Source organism: Dama dama, chromosome X (genome assembly GCF_033118175.1).
Source record: "Dama dama isolate Ldn47 chromosome X, ASM3311817v1, whole genome shotgun sequence".
NCBI lineage: Eukaryota > Metazoa > Chordata > Mammalia > Artiodactyla > Cervidae > Dama > Dama dama.
In genome coordinates, this window is record NC_083714.1 from 57,498,915 (window position 1) to 57,515,411 (window position 16,497).

Genomic DNA, 16,497 nt, shown 5'->3' on the forward strand with positions numbered 1-16,497 from the left:
TGTCAGTGTATCTTTCCATGGTTCTCCTTTCTCCAGCATGTTGGCTCCTTAAGTCCTGATCACTTCAGTAGTTCTCCAATGGCTTTAAACTTTTTTGTCATACTTTAAATAATTGTTTTTGCTATTTAGTAATCTAATGTTATTGTTGTTAAATATTGCATATATACAAAGGAAAAAATGTTCATGTATATTAACAGTCTGAGGAACAGTAGAAAATCCCATAAATCTGTATCAGAGAAGAACAAGTCTGACCCCCTATTGAATCTCTTCCTTTAGCTCTAATCTTTGTGCTCTGTCACCTGTGCTTAGTCATGCTGGCTCTGCACCTTCATCTCTTCAATCAGTAAGAGAACATTGCCTATAGCCTAAAATATATAATAGACTTTTTCTCAAGTCTCTGACTCCCAGGCTGTAACCTTAAAAGTCACAACACTTTTCATTCATCCAGAGATAAAAAGTTGCAGAACAGAAAGTAACATTTGTCTTATTGAAGGTTAACAGGAATTTCATGATGTGACCTACCTAGACATCTGCAAGAACAAGGAATTATCACATTTCTTCCAGGGTCTGTCTGGTACCAAGAGGTCTGCAACAACCAGCCACACTCTCCCTTTTTACTATAAAAGAAGCCTGAATTCTAACTCGGGTAAAATGGTTCTTTGGGATATGAATGATCCGTTTTTCTCATCTACTGACTTTCTGAATAAAGTCACTATTGCTTGCCCCAACACTTTTTCTTTCTATGTATGTGGCCTGTCATGTGCTTAGCAGTATGAGCTTGGTGTGTTTGCATGCATACTAAGTAGCTTCAGCCGTGTCCGACTTTTTGCAACGCTATGGATTCTGGTCCGCCAGGCTCCTCTGTCCATGGGATTCTCCAGGCAAGAATACCGGAGTGGGTTGCCATGCCCTCCTCCAGAAGATCTTCTCAACCCAGGGATTCAACCCACGTCTCTTACATCTCCTGCATGGGCAGACGAATTCTTTACCCCCTGCACCACCTGAAGAGCTTGGACCCGGTAACAAATCCTCCACGTAAATGAGCTTTAGGTACGGTACCCTTCGCATTTATAGTTATTCCTAGTCCACCCTCATGCCATTATCCTACATTATATATATTTTTAAATTCCTTTAAAATGAGATGTAATTGACATATATCATCATGCAAGTTTAAGGAGTACAATGTATTGACTTTATACACTTATATGTTGTAATGTGTTACAGCCTTAAGGTTAGCTAACATGTCTGTCAAATCACATAACTATCATTTATGTTTTTGTGGTGGGAATACATCATGTTTTAATGGGATTTTCCTGTTGTTCTCAGACAAATTTGTCTGCCGAAAACTACCCTGAAAACTGAAAAAAATTTTTAATCACAATAAACGGCATTTGCTGAATTGTGATAATGCTCAATGAACCAGGCAAGCACTATATCATTTGATTTTCAGAGTAAGGCAAATGATTATTTCCATTATTTCCCTTGTTTATACCAACGAGTAAATAGAAATCTATAAAGTTTAATTTAACTGGGTAAGAACACAAAAGTGAGGAAGCTGGAATTCCCAGTCAGGCCTTTTCAGCTCCAATGCATGTGTATGAAACACACACACACACACACACACACACACATCTGTATCTATAGCTATATCTGTATCTATATCTGTATCTTTGAATTGTTCAGTGCAGGCATGTAGGCTGAAGGCTCAGGGAAAAGTTAATTTTACAGCTTGAGTCCAAAGGCAGTCTGGAGGCAGAATTTCTTCCTCTTTGAGGGACCTCAGAATTTTTCTCTTAAAGCCTTCAACTGTATGGATACAGCCAACATAGATTATGGAGAATAATCTATTTAGAGTCCACTAATTTAAATGTCAATCACATCTAAAAAGAACTTCACAGCAACATCTAGAGACAAGTTTAATCAAGCAACTGGGCAGTAAATCCTAGCCAAGTTGACACATAAAAGCAGCTACCATGCTCCCTGACTATATTTTCTTTGTAAAGAGTTCAAACAATGGGAAGAATAGAGAAGAAAGAGTGTCACACTCTCAACTCTGTCCCCTTCCCTTCACAGAGATGAACACTGTCGAACTCTCAGTGAACACCCTTCCAATGTTATTCCTTTAACATTCATATATGTAAATATATACATATACAATGTGCTTTGCTTTATTCAAATGGGATCATTCTATAGGTATTGTTTGTGTCTGGTTTTCCCTCTTGAATGGTAAGTCACATATATTTATCCTTTTATTTACTTGAACAAACATTTATCCAATAATTATAATATTAAATGATACAATTGAGTAAAAACAAAAGTCCATATTTCACCCCCTTCCTGAACCTCACTTTCATCTTCAACAGTAAATACTGTTATCTTTTAAGGAAGCTGACCACTTAATTACCTGCCTGGCCTGTGACCCAGATTCTAGAATCTCCAGAGAGTATTTATTGGGCACCCCGACCCTGGTCTGAGGCCTTTCTGCCCTGAGCATTCACTGCTGGGGTAGAGAATGCTCCTGAGATTGACTGGCTCTATGGCTAGCCAGAGTTCCCATGAGGCACGTGCAGCCCCACTGCCCCCATCAACTGATGGGGAGCCCTCAGCAGGGGACCCCCATGATTCCTCCCCGGATCCAAATGTGGATTCAGGGGAGGCTTTGCAGAAGCAGGGTGACCAACCTGAGAGCCCAGATCCAGGCCTCTGTGACAAACCACCTCCACAGGGCCCAAACCCAGAAATGCCCAATGAGGAAGAGAACAACACCATCCTCAGACTCTCCTTCCCCAGGAAGCTCTGGGCGATCGTGGAAGATGTGGCCTTTACCTCTGTGCACTGGAATGACGAGGGAGACACAGTGCCATCGAGGCAGATTTCTTCCAGACAGAGGCAGATCTCCCCCAGTACAGATGTGTGGACAAGATCTTCGAGACAGACAGCGTCAAGAGTTTCATCTGTGAACTGAAGCTGTACGGGTTCAGTAAAACCCACCCTTCAGGTCACTATGCAGGGAAGAAGAGGATGATGCTAACATAGAAAGCCCTTGAGGGGAGACTAGACTAGATGTGCCAAATGCTGGACGGGTTTCATTTCCCGGGATAACATTTTTCTCGTGAGAGAGTAGTTAAGGAAAGAGGAGAAAGCAGAGTCTGTCATGTTCCACCACCCCCCTTAGACAGGACCCACAGGGGTGACTCCAGACCCTGAGGGGCCACTTGATGTCAGGGAGCACCAGTAACACCTCAAGAGAAGCCAGCCCAGGGGGAGCTCTAGGGATCGACATGCTAGGGCCTCACAACCTGCCAAGAATGAAGAGACCTTGTCTCCATACTTCGGCATGGCCGGGATGGTGGTGGGAAGGCAGGTGGCGAGGAACAGCTCTTCTCCCTCACGATGGCTAAAGTGATTCATGTCCTTTCATATCTATTGCAACTCCAATTTTCAGAGAGACAAGCCTCTCCTCCTGCAGAATGTCTGGAGGAAAGGCAACCCCGAACAACTGCTCAGCCTGCCACCAGCACAACAACCTTTCCAAAGAGAAAGAAGCAAGTGGTGGAAACCAGACATTCTCCTTGACTCCACCACAACCAGTGCACCCAAGAAGCAGGCAGGAAAGTCCAGAAGGGAATCCCAACTGCTTGCAGAATCCCCAGCCGGCGCTCACTTGTGTTCTCTGGCCTTTGCTCTATGGGCAGTGTAGACAGGCAGGGTGGAGGAAACCATCTTCCCAGTGAGCACAGTGGCCTCAGTGGGGAGGGCATGTCCAGCAATGCAACATCTATGCCCCTGGCTAGTGCTGGAAGGAACAGCTCAAGGGAACTGCCTGGGAACCCCCTGGAGTACCCAGATTACGATTCAGTGATGGATGTGTACAAGACCTGTTACTCCATCCTGATGGCGGCCCTTTCAGTCATGGCCCCAGATGATGCCCCTGAGTCAGAGGAAGAGCAGGGTGAGATCTCAGATTACAAGTGTGCCCTCTGTGAGCATTTCAAGGACAAGCCCAATCCCTGAACTGCCAGATCCCTCGGGACCGTGAAAAGCACTCTCTTGTAACCAAAAATCTATTTCTGGCTCTAATAAAGTAAAGCAAAACTCCACAGGAGTAAATAAAGAATCAAACGAAAACTGCGACTCTGTTCTTTCTCTGTGTCCATGCTACTCACATGGCACTGGGTGAGCCAGATGAGGCTGGAAGCCCATGCCCTAGGCAGCCTTCGGTCCAGTCCCCATGGTCCCTTTTCATTTGAAGCAGCAGCATTTCACACGCTTGACCAAGGGTCTGACACATGAGCCAAGCATTGAGGCGAGCCCAGGATGGACAGGTCCCTGGGCCTTGCCTGCTGCTCAGTAGACAGCCCAGTCAGGTTCCTGACCTTGGGTTTGTCACCTTCCGTGATACATCCACCCTGAAGCAGAAGGGGCTCCTCAAGGGTCCCCTAACAATGCCACAAGTTTTTGATCAGCAGCTGAGTGTCTCCAGCTCCCAATCCAGGGTCCTCCCCAAGAGCCTGACTGGAAAGAAGGGTCACCCCACCCACCAAGGGCCTTGAAATCCCATGACCCCAAACCCAAAGACAAGTACATGGTTCGACAAGGTGAACAACATCCTTTGTCTCTCTGCCCTCACAGCTGTATTTAGGAGTCTGTTGTTGGATGTGTAGCATCCGGCCAGGCACTGCATCCTACACACATGCCTTGTGAGCCAAGGGACACTTTACAGTAGGACAAGGGTCACGTGTAAGGACACACCACGGCCTGTTTCTGGGCCTGTTGGGCCTCTCTGCCTGCCGATGCTTTGCCCAGCCCCCAGCCTTCCCCATCACCCCCTGGACACTGTTCCAACATCGGGGAGTTTGCACCAGAACAGAGAGGGAAAAACACTAACTGGTTTCCTAACAACACATTTCTCTCAACCACCCAGACCCAGCAGGGCCAAAACGACCGGCAACACCATCTTTTCATAAAGGACAAAGTCCCAGAGACTCTCACTGTGTCCAGAGTAGCACTGCATGAGGGGAGTCCGGCCCCTGGCCCCACACCAAGTGGGCGGGGCCCATTCAGACTGAACCAGATGGACACGTCCAGGGCACAGCGGTGACTGGATGGTGTCACCATGAGTTGGTTTCTCAGTCACTTTCCTCTCGAGATCCCAGTTTGGACAGGCCTCCTGCCCAAAGGGGAATCATGTGTTCAGGGATGTCCACCTGTAAGATGTCCTTCCCATCCCTCTCCGGGACAAGATTCACCAGTCAGCGGTGATTGGTGAGAACAGTCAGGTACTTCTGTTCCACGTCCGGTAACAGGGCCTGATCTCCAGCTCCTCCACCTGGTCGTGTCCTAGGTTTTCTGGGCACAGCAAAGTGTCCCCAATGTCCATGAGACCTGTGTGCAAAGACAGGACACAGAAGGAGAACAAAGTGACTAAAAGTCACACCTGCGATGAACATTGGGGTGCACGTGTCTCTTTCTGATCTGGTTTCCTCGGTGTGTATGCCCAGAAGTGGGCACTGTTTATAATAGCCAGGGCATGGAAGCAACCTAGATGCCCATCAGCAGACGAATGGATAAGGAAGCTGTGGTACATATACACCATGGAATATTACTCAGCCATTAAAAAGAATTCATTTGAATCAGTTCTAATGAGATGGATGAAACTGGAACCCATTATACAGAGTGAAGTAAGCCAGAAAGATAAAGATCAGTACAGTATACTAATGCATATATATGAAATTTAGAAAGATGGCAATGATAACTCTATACGCAAAACCGAAAAAGAGACACAGAACAGACTTTTGGACTCTGTGGGAGAAGGCAAGGGTGGGATGTTTAGAGAGAACAGCATCGAAACATGTATATTATCAAGGGTGAAACAGATCACCAGCCCAGGTTGGATGCATGAGACAAGCGCTTGGGGCTGGTGCACTGGGAAGACCCAGAGGGATCGGGTGGAGAGGGAGGTGGGAGGGGGGATCGGGACGGGGAATACATGTAAATCCATGGCTGATTCATGTCAATGTATGGCAAAAACCACTACAATACTGTAAAGTAATTAGCCTCCAACTAATAAAAATAAATGGAAAAAATATATAAATAAATAAATACATAAAGTCACACCTGCTAGAGACTAAGACTTATCACGGTGGGGAACTGTGGTGAACTGAATCCTCTAGCTGAGTATTTAAGACAGGCTCATCTCAGCAAAGGGAATTTGGGGTGAGGCCAAGCAAGGGAGGGAGCAAAAAAAAAAAAAAAAGAGAAGTCTGGTGCGCCAGGAACCCACCAGCCCACAGGCAGCTCTTGGTCTACCCACTGCAGGACACAGGGACAGAGCATGAGGGTCCCACCAGGGAGCCTGCAGGCATCAGGTCCCCAAGTGATTCACCCACTGACAGGTGTTGCTGTGGGGCCTCACCCCTGGGGAGTCAGGGGACTTGCTTAGGCCCAGCTACAGGCAGTGGGGGTATGGAACCCAGGCTGGGTGCATTCCTGCCTCTCATGGTCTCTGCTGGGCACACACACACACGTGAGTACACACACACCCACATGTTCACACAGAGACAAGTGCTACGTGCAGAGCTGGATGTGCCTCTGCCTCATAGCACAAAAGGGGACGGAGGCCCCGAGTGGTGGTCAGGCATCGTGGGCCACTGTCTCCCAGCCCAGGGACACTCACTGTCCCTCTGAAGAACCCTCAGCTCCCCCCTTCCTCCCACTAACTGGTTCAACAGAAAACAAATGAACATAACCAGGCTGAGATCCAGGGCAGTACTGGGTGCCGTGCAGGCAGCGCAGGGCAGGGCATCACTTGCCCATGATCATTCCATGGCCGAACTTGTCAGTGACCCACAGCAAGGCCTGGATCTGGGCAGAGCTCATCCCCAGCCTCTGGTATATCAGCTCCTGCCCAGCTGCATCCTCCCAGTCCCGGTGCACAATGTGGATAGCTAGGGTACAGTGCTGGGTCCACATAGCATGGGCCGCCACTGCATCTCCAGGGTCTTGACACCATTTAAGATGAAACCGTGTCAGAAAGACAGCTGAACCTCATCTCCCAGGGCTCCCAGGGCCTCATGTGGCTGCAGAAACACAGAACCACAAAGGTCAGGAGCCTGACACAGAGCCGTCCAAGCTCACAGCCCTGGGACGGACCTCAGCCCAATATGTTTGAGCATCCTGCAAGTCGCTGACACAGAATGGGTGTGTCACATAGGGCTGGCTCCTTCTGTCCATCTCCACGCCGTCTGCTTACAGATAAAGGAAAGGTCTTCACAGAGCTGATGGATGTCAAGTGAGCTCATTAGGATGGACCCTCCTCTAACAGGATGGCTGGCCCCATACAAAGGACACATTTAGAGACAGGCACATAGGAGAATTGGGGTGAAAAGGAAGGCAGAGCTCTCTGAGCCGAGACAAGCCCACCATGGCCAGCAATGCCCTGGAAGTGAGGGAGTAGGAATGGAAAAGACTCTCCACACAGCCCTCAGGAGAGTCAAAATCAGCTGACACCTCAACCTCAGCTGCCAGCCTCCTGAACTAATATGGTTTGTAGTTTGAGCCACCCAGCCAGTGTGGCCCTGACACAAAAGCCGTTCTCCAAAGACGACATAGATGGCCAACAGGCACTTGAAAAGATGCTCAACATTCCTAATTATTAGACAAATTCACATCAAAACTCCAATGAAGTATCACTTTACCCTGGTCAGAATGGCCGTAATCAATAAAACCTATGAAGAATAAATGCTGGAGAGGGTGGATAGCAAATGGAACCGTGGTACACTGTTGGTGGAAATGTAAAATGGTACAGTCAATATGAAGAACAGTGTGGAGGATCATTAAACAACTACAAACACAACTATCATATGATCCAGCAATCCCACTCCTGAATATATACCTGGAAAAGACAAAACTCTAATGTGAAAAGATACATGCACCCCAATGTTCATTGCAACACTATCTACAACAGACAAGATATGGAAGCAACCTAAATGTCCATCAATGGATGATTGGATAAAGAAGATGTGGTACACACACACACACACACACACACACACACACACATACACACTACTCAGAAATGAAAAATAATGAAGTAATGCCATCTGTGGCAACATGGATGGACCTAGAGATTATTATATTAAGCAAAATAAGTCAGAAAGAGAAAGACAAATATTCTATGGTATCTAAAAAGATGATAAAAATGAAATTATTTACAGAGAAGATACAGACTCAGAGAACAACTTATGGTTACCAAAGGGGAAAAGCAGGGGAAGGGATAAATTAAGAGTTTGGGATTGACAGATACACACTACCATGTATAAAATAGTACTACTGTGGAGCTGGAGAAGACTCTTGAGAGTCTGTTGGACAGCAAGGAGACCAAGCCAGTCAAGCCTAAAGGAAGTGAACCCTGAATATCCATTGGAAGGACTGATGCTAAAGCTGAAGCTCCAATACTTTGGTCACCTGATGGGAAGAGCTGACTCACCTGACCTCCGTCCTCTCCCCACCTGAGTCCCTGCTCCTCACACCAGGTCCCCAGTCTCTCACAGACCCAGATGTCAGGAAGTCAGCACAGGCCTTGTGTACTCTTCTCACCCCAGGAGCTCCTAGGGTTGACACAGGGGCGGGGATCTATGGGGTTCTGTCAGTCTTCCCTCGGGATCCTGTCAGTCGTCCTCAGGGACCTCACCTTTACTCTGGGTAGGACTTCGGATTCTCTCCTCTCCCCTACTAAGGTCCCAGCCCTTACACCATGACCCCAGTCTCTCTGAGACTCAGATGTCAGGAAGTCAGCCCCCTACACCAGGACCCAGTCTCTCTGACACCCGGATGTCAGGCAATGCAGCATGTGTTCGTTTGCCCTATGTCCTCCCAGAGCCCACTCTGCTCTGAGATCCAGGGTCCCCTCAGTCCTCCCTCAGTGTCTTCGCCTTGACTCTCAAAAGAACTAAGATCTTCCCCTCTGCCCATCTGAGGCCCTGCCCCTTCTAACAGTTGTCTAATGTCTCTGAGACACGGATGCGGAAGTCAGAATAGGCTGCCAAGTGCTCATCCCACCACCAGGGTCACCCAGGGCTGACAGAAGGGGCACGGATTAGTGGGGTTACCTTATATCATCCCTCAGGGACCTCATCATTAACCCTGGCAGATCTGGGGATGCCCTTTGTGTTGACCAGAGGCAGGACCCTCGCATCAAGTCTCAGGGAGCACAGAGGGTGGATGAGCACATGCTGCATTTCTTGACATCCGGGTCTCAGAGAAACTGGGGACCTGGGTTAGCGGGCATGGCCTCAGGTGAGCAGAGGGAAGAAGCCCAGCTCCTCCAAGATTCTACTTGAGGACCCTGAGGGAGGACTGAGGGGACCCTGGACCCCAATCAGAGGAGAACTCAGAGAAGCCTGTAGCTGCTGTTGGTCCTTGGCAGCCCTGGGGTAGGATGAGCCCAAAATGCCTGGTCTCACTTCCTGACATCCGGGTCTCAGACTGGGGACCTTGCATATGTGGTGGGGCCTCAGGTGGGCTGATTCCCAGGTGCTGCGGGTGTCAGGTTGAGTACCCTGACAAGGGACTAGAGGACCCTGGACACCAATCAGAGGAGACCTCAGAGAAGCTCTTCTCTGTTGTCAGTCCAGGGAGACCATGGGGGTAGATGAGAGCAACAGGCATGTGCTGACTTCTTGACATTCGGGTCTTGGAGAGACTGGGGCCCTGGTATAAGGGGCAGGGCTTCAGGTGGGAAGAGCCGAGAATCCCATGTTCTGCCCAGAGGCAAGGTTAGGTGCCTGAAGGAGGACTGAGGGGGGCCCTGTGTGAGGACTGATGGAACCCCACAGATTCCCGCCTCTGTAGTCATACCTGGGAGACCTTGGGGTGACAAGAGCACACTAGGCCTGTCTGCCTTCCTCACATGTGGGTCTCAGAGAGACTGGGTACCTCGTGAAAGAAGCAGGGTCTCAAAATGGTGGACAGTACAATCCCCGGTCCTGCCTAGAGTCCAAGCTCCATGCAAGGAAGGACTGAAGCAGTTAGACCCCAAATAGGAGGCAGCGATCCTGGCCCTTGTGGGAGCTCTTGGAGGCTATGAACGGGGTGAGCAGGGTGAGCCGTTTATTGATTGCTGGCTTAGGGACCTTGAAAGGTGAGGTTTTTTGGGCAGAGGGCAGAGGCTACAGGTCGGCACAGGCTGGACTCCCCAACCCCGAGGGAGGACTGAGCAGACTCCTGCCACTGTGGTCAGTTCTGGGAGGCCAGTCAGGACATGAGGAGGAGCTGAGGACCGAGCATCTCACCAGCCTAAGACCTGCGAGAGGCCCTGGGTGAGTATGGCCGCATGTGGAGCCCCTCAGCCCTTTCTGTTCAGACTTGGGCCTTTTTTGACTTTCACTACAGGCCCCCAAAGGTGAGGGACCAGGCCAGCCAGAGGAAAGGTGAACACTACAAGGGAACCCCGATGTGACCTCCCACCACACAATGGGGGGACCTCACAGAGTCCACCCCTCTTACCATCTCAGAAGGCCCATGGCTGTGCCACAGGATACCATCGAGGTGTCCCCTCCATTTCTCCCACAGGAGCTCCAGGAACCAGCAGGGGACAGCAGAGGTCTGAGGCCCATGTCCTGAGGTCAGAGAGCAGAGGAGGTCCAGGTAGTGCCAGAAGTCAAGGTGAGGATGGTGTCCTGAGTGTGCACGAGGGGCTCCCCATCCCAGAACAGAGGGGACCATGCAAGGCCCTAATCCCTGCACCTTGTAAGTGCCAGAAATCTCGGGCTGTGCTATCTGCATCCTGGGGAGTCACTTCACTTCATCCTTCAGGTAGCCAGGGGATCCTCCCCTGTGAGATCTGGGTGAACCCCTCAAGGGGAGACCAGTAAGTGGCCTGAGTCAGACTGCCCAGCATGCGGTTCTCAGTCGAGCCGAGGCTGCTCCCGCCACTTCTTCCCCCAATCCCCTTGGTCCTCATCTGTCCCCCTGCCTCACTACTGTCTGTGCTTTGATTCCAGTCGTGCTTGTTGCTGAGAGGAGTGAGCTGAGCAAGCCCAAGGAAGGCCTTCAGGGCCCAGGCAATGCCCAGGGCCTGGTGGAGGTGCAGCACTTGGGGGCTGAGACAGGGGAGGCTGCATCCCCCTTGGCCTACTCCCCCACAGTGTCCTCCTCGGCCACTGGAGAGGCCTTGCCTCAGGAATCTCTGAATGAGATGGTGGTTAACCTGATGAAGTTTCTGATCCTCAAGTATCAGGCCAAGGAGCTGACCTCACAGGAGGAAATGCTGAAACAGGTCCTCAGGGATAACCAGGAGCACTTCCCGGTGGTCTTCAGCCAAGCCTCGTAGTGCCTCCAGCTGGTCTGTGGCATGGAGGTGAAGGAGACGGACCCCAGGGAGCACATCTACGTCATGGTCCCGACCCTGGCCCTCAACTGCCTTTCAGTGCTGAGTGTTGGGCAGAGCCTGCCTAAGGCTGGCCTCCTGATGCTGGTCCTTGGCCCAATCATGCATAATGGAAACTGTGCCCCTAAGGAGGAGGCCTGGGGAGCACTCAGCAGGATGGGTGTGTGTGTCGGGAGTGAGCACTGCATCTTTAGGTAGCTCAGGGAGCTGCTGACCCACGTGCAGGTACAGGAGGGGTACCTGGAGTACCAGCAGGTCCCTGACAGCCACCCTGCCTGCTACAAGTTCCTGTAGGGTCTCTGGGCCTCTGCAGAGACTAGCAAGTGGCAAGTCTTCCGTTTCTGCTCACGGTCAAGTGAAGGAGTTTGAGGTCCTTCTCATTGCAGTCTGCAGAGGCTGTGAGGGAGGAGGATGAGGTGGCCTGAACAAGAGCAGCAGCCAGGCTGATCCTTCCCTCTGTGATTAAAGAGGGAGCAGTCAGCCTTCTCAGAAGTGAGGGCCCTGGCCAGTTGAAGAAACTGGTGTGTCACATCTTTGGGTTCCTGTTGTCTTTGATGACATGGAGGTTCATCTCTGTTTTCCTTAGAAAATTTTCAAACTGTGATTGTTTTTATAGAAGGCGAAATAAACTTCAGTGTCTTAGTTTTGTGAATGATGTTGATCACAATGTGTTTGTGCTTACCCAGTTCAAGAACAAGAGTTTTGCTGTTTTGTAAAAGAGATTGGGAACACTTCCACTGTGCTTTGTGGTCCTGAACAGGACACAACGAAAGTGGAATTAGAACTGTTTTGGAAAAGTGAGCTTACTTAGCAGTAATATTGATGGGGGAAGAACTAGATGATAAAAGTAATTGTAGTGAATCCATGCTTTTGCCCTTCTTGTGTGCCATTCTCAAAAACTAAATTATCTCTGTTTATTTGGATTTGCCTGGGTTATTTAAGGAAGTAGCATACAATTAATCTGAGCTCCCTGCTGACTGGCACATTTATTCTGAAGACCTTTATGGAGCCTCTTCCCTATGAAAGGCCATGTTAGCAGTGGGGACAGCAGGAGAAGCAGGACACCCCCACACCTCAAGTGATGATACAGGAGTCACACTCACACGAGGAAGGTGGAGAGACATCACCTAGGCCCACTGAACAAGGCTACACAGGGCAGGGTGGTGGGGCTCCAGGAGGAGCACTCAAGTGTCAGTGCCTGAGCCAGGGCTGTTTGGGGCTTTGGGAAGCTGGGTTGCTTCTGTGGGAGGCTGGGTGGTGACATCCCTCCGACCTGCAGACAGTGTCTTGGGGGTGACGGGAAAGTCTGAAATGGATCATTGCTGTGATGTGTCCTTTTGCATCTTGGATAAGAGAGATATCTTTCTGGGTCAGGACAGAAGGGGCTGTAATTCTTGTCACTTTGCTCTTGACCACAGGGGCAAAGGAGGGATTTTCTACCCAATATCTTCCAGGAATCCTTCAGAACTTTGGTTGCAACCCCTTGAAATGTTTCCCAAGAAATCCATGGAACTACTCTCTTTCCTGGTCCTGGGGATCCAGAACCCAAGGTGTTAATTAGCTTTAAATTATCTTGATTGTAGTTGGCCATTTTAAACAAGGATTCGACCTTTGTTGGGGCTGCAATGAAGGAAAGTAATGTTTGGATGGAAGATCAGCTGGGACAGAGGCAAGGAGTGCTTCTTGCTTCTGTTACTTGTAGCAGCTTGGGTCCTGCTGGAACACTCCTCCACATCCAAATTTCACAGTTCCTCTAACTGGAACTGGGGTTTGCCAGGTAGGTCAAAAGATGAAGAATCTGCATTGTGGGAGACCTGGGATCAATCCCTGGGTCAAGAGATCGCCTGCAGAAGGTCATGGCAACCCACTCCAGTATTCTTAACTCGAGAATTCCATGGACAGAGGAGACTGGCGAGCTACAGTCCATGGAGTCTCAAAGAGTCGGACAAGACTGAGTGACTAACACTATGGTCCACTACTGTCTAGGTAGAAAAGTTTCTTAGTACATTTATGAAGCATCCTATTTGGCATATTAGCTCTTCCACATCCTATTGAGGTGCAAATTCTCTGACCCGCCCTGGACAACAATGCAGGCAACCCACTCCAGTGGACAGTGGAGGAGTGTCTGGGGGAAACTGTGTGAGAAATTCCTGCCCCGCCATCACAGGGCCAACAGCCACCAGGCCTTGCGATCTCTGTCATCCCTCAGGCACATCCTGCAGCCCAGCACATGGGGCTCCTCACACCAGCTCGTCTCTCAGATGAAGAACTGAGGCCATGGGGCTTGGGCATCTTCCCAAGACCAGGTGCTAGTGAGGGCCGGGGTGGGCTCAGAGTCCTGGTCTCAATTCCTCTGGAGACCCCGCCCTTTCTGCCCACCCCAGGCCATGGCCCGACCTTCCTACTTCTCACGCCTTCCTCTTCTCAGTGCTACACGATGCCTCTGAGGTGACAAAATGCAGGCCTGTGAAAGGAAGGGGACAAGGAGAATCAGAAGCACTGTGGGGCTGCTCTGTGCTTTGCTGAGAACTGACTCTGCTGGGGGCCGCTGTCTCTGTCCAGTGCCAGCGCCTCCTGTGTGAGGGCGGTGCCCTGTCCCTGCTGCTGCCATGGGCCTCCTGCCCAGTGGAACCTGCCAGGCTGACCAGCTCCTCACGGAGCAGGAGGGAGGGAGAGCCTGACTGTATGGTCCCAGTGCCCACTGGGATAAGGCCCTACAGGAGCCTCGTCTGATATGGGAGGGAAGGTAACATGGGTGGACCCCTAAGGCTCCAGGGCTCCCAAGCCGCAGCAAGGGAGGGGAGCAGCTGGAGGGCCTCTGGGCTGGGGACACCAGGGTGGGTACTCCAAGCACAGGGGCAGGAGAATGAGGCTGAGAAAGGCAGGCCTTGGACATCATGATGGCTTGTGTGTGTCCTGAGCCACAGCTGACAAAGACCCCTCAGCTCCCTGGCCCCATCCTGCCCATGCTCTGCAGATCCCCCATCTCAGCCCGGTGCTGCCGAGGGCAGATCCATGCTAACAAATCCGTCCTCGGTCCTGGGGTGCCCTGGACCTCAGACGGCCCTGCCAGGTGTCTTCCCCATGCCTTATGGAAGCCACCTTCCTCCCAACCCTCCCCACTGCCTCCACTTTCAGCAGATGCCCCATCCCCTGCCCAGGGCCTAGAGAAAGAACAAAGGAGAGGAGGAACTATTGGGACAGGCATGCTCTGTGTCCTTGCCAGGGCCTGGGATGGCACCATGCAGGGATCAGAGAATTCAAACCTCAAATAATCTGCTAGGTTACTGTCACCTCGTTCCATGGCTGAGGAGATGCTGAGAGATAGAGAGATAGCACATGACAGCACGGGACCTGACCACACGCACCTCCATCCTCACTTCTTTCCTTGTACCTGGAGGAGGGGTCCCTGTTCACTGGAGCAGGGTGATCGCAGAGCAGCACAGGCAGTTCAGGCGGAGGGCCTGGACCTCAGCAGGGTCTCAGCACCTCGCAGGGAGCCTCCGTTTCCACGTGGCGGTCAGGATGGGGAAAAGGTCCCAGAGGAACCCAGCCCAGAGACTCCCGGGCCTTTCCTTCCCCAAGCACAGCAGAGCCACAGTTCTCATAGGCTCACGAGGCCCCACGTGATCTGGCTCCTACCCTGGCACCCTGCTCTCCTCGCCCCTGGATTCACACCTGGTAGCCATGAAGGCCATCCTTCCATCCTTGGAACACTCCAGTCTGTTCCTACCTCAGAGCCTTTGTAGGGTGTGAGGAATCACATCGTGTCCCCTCAGAGTCAGGTGCTGGAGTGTCAGTCCCAACTGCCTCGTCATGACCTTACAAAGAATAGGTCTTCACAGCGCTGATGGGAGTCAAGTGAGCTCATTAGGATGGACCGTCCTCTAACAGGACGGCTGTCCCCATACAAAGGACACATTTAGAGACAGACAGGCACACGGGAGAGCTCTAGGAAGGTGGAGCTCTCCAAGCCCAGACACGCCCACAATGGCCAACAATGCCCCAGAAGGCAGGGGGGAGAGATGGGACAGACTCTCCCCACAGCCCACAGAAGAGCCAACATCAGCTGACTCTTTGACCTCAGCTGCTGGCCTCCTGAACCAACACGGAATGTAGTTGAGCCACCCAGCCTGTGGGACCCAGAAACGACTGTCAGCATTTGGAGACAGAGGGTCAGCCCAGTCCAGACATCATTCCGCAGGGGCAAGGGGGGAATGGGGGGATGACTTCCACACTCCCAGTACCTTGGGCTCACTCCTCCATGTCTGCACAACTTCATGTGTCTGTTTTCACACTTACACTTATCCTGATTTAGTCTCCCCTTAGCCAGATTCCCAATCTGCCAATGGTCACTGTATAGCCACCCAATACAACAGAAAGAGTGATGGAGACAGCAGAATGGACACAGAGTTGCCCTGAACCAACTATGGCTAAACCACCTTTCATAGATTTTACAAACGAGATGACTGGCATATACCATAATGCTAGGGCCCCTTCCAGGCCTTGAAATGCCAGTGACACTGAAGCTTAATCTTAAGCTTCATTAGCTTCACTGTTCATCTCTGTCTGGTCCAGACATTTACAGAGGGAAATGAAACACTGAGAAACGGCTTAGGACTCAGATAACAAGGCAGAAGGCAGGGAGGTACCTAACCAGAAGCAAGGATAAGGCAATCAGAATGGATTCCAGATTACCAGAATACAAAATTACCTGGGAGTGTGGGACTTCTCTGGTGGTCAAGTGGTTAAGACTCCTCACTTACACTGAAGGGGACATTGGTTCGATCTTAGTGGAAACTAAGATTCCACATGCCTCACAGAAAGGCCAAAAGAAATAAGTACAAATTTAAAAGGCATCTACATTGACTGAGGGTTCATAAAGTAAAATAAAATTTAAAAAAAGGAAAAAGTACCTTCAAGTGAGTGACTAGCATGTGACCTAAAGAATGGAACAACAGCCTGAGCTGGGACACCACACAAGGACCCAAACTACACAGCTGTCTTTCCTCCATGACTGAGGTGAGAAACTTGACATGATGTTGGGTAGACACTGAGTGGTAGGAAGAGGAAGCAGTTCAGGGGAGGTGGGCTTCTTGAACCAGCAT

General features: G+C 50.5%; 2 pseudogenes; one reads left to right on the forward strand and one right to left on the reverse strand.

Annotated features, from left to right (window-relative positions):
• The first annotated feature begins 2,536 nt into the window (after positions 1 to 2,536).
• Positions 2,537 to 4,014, forward strand: LOC133052252 (heat shock transcription factor, X-linked member 3-like; annotated as a pseudogene).
• A 1,115-nt stretch (positions 4,015 to 5,129) lies between these two features.
• LOC133052674 (protein EOLA1-like) lies at positions 5,130 to 7,025 on the reverse strand (annotated as a pseudogene).
• Positions 7,026 to 16,497: the final 9,472 nt, after the last annotated feature.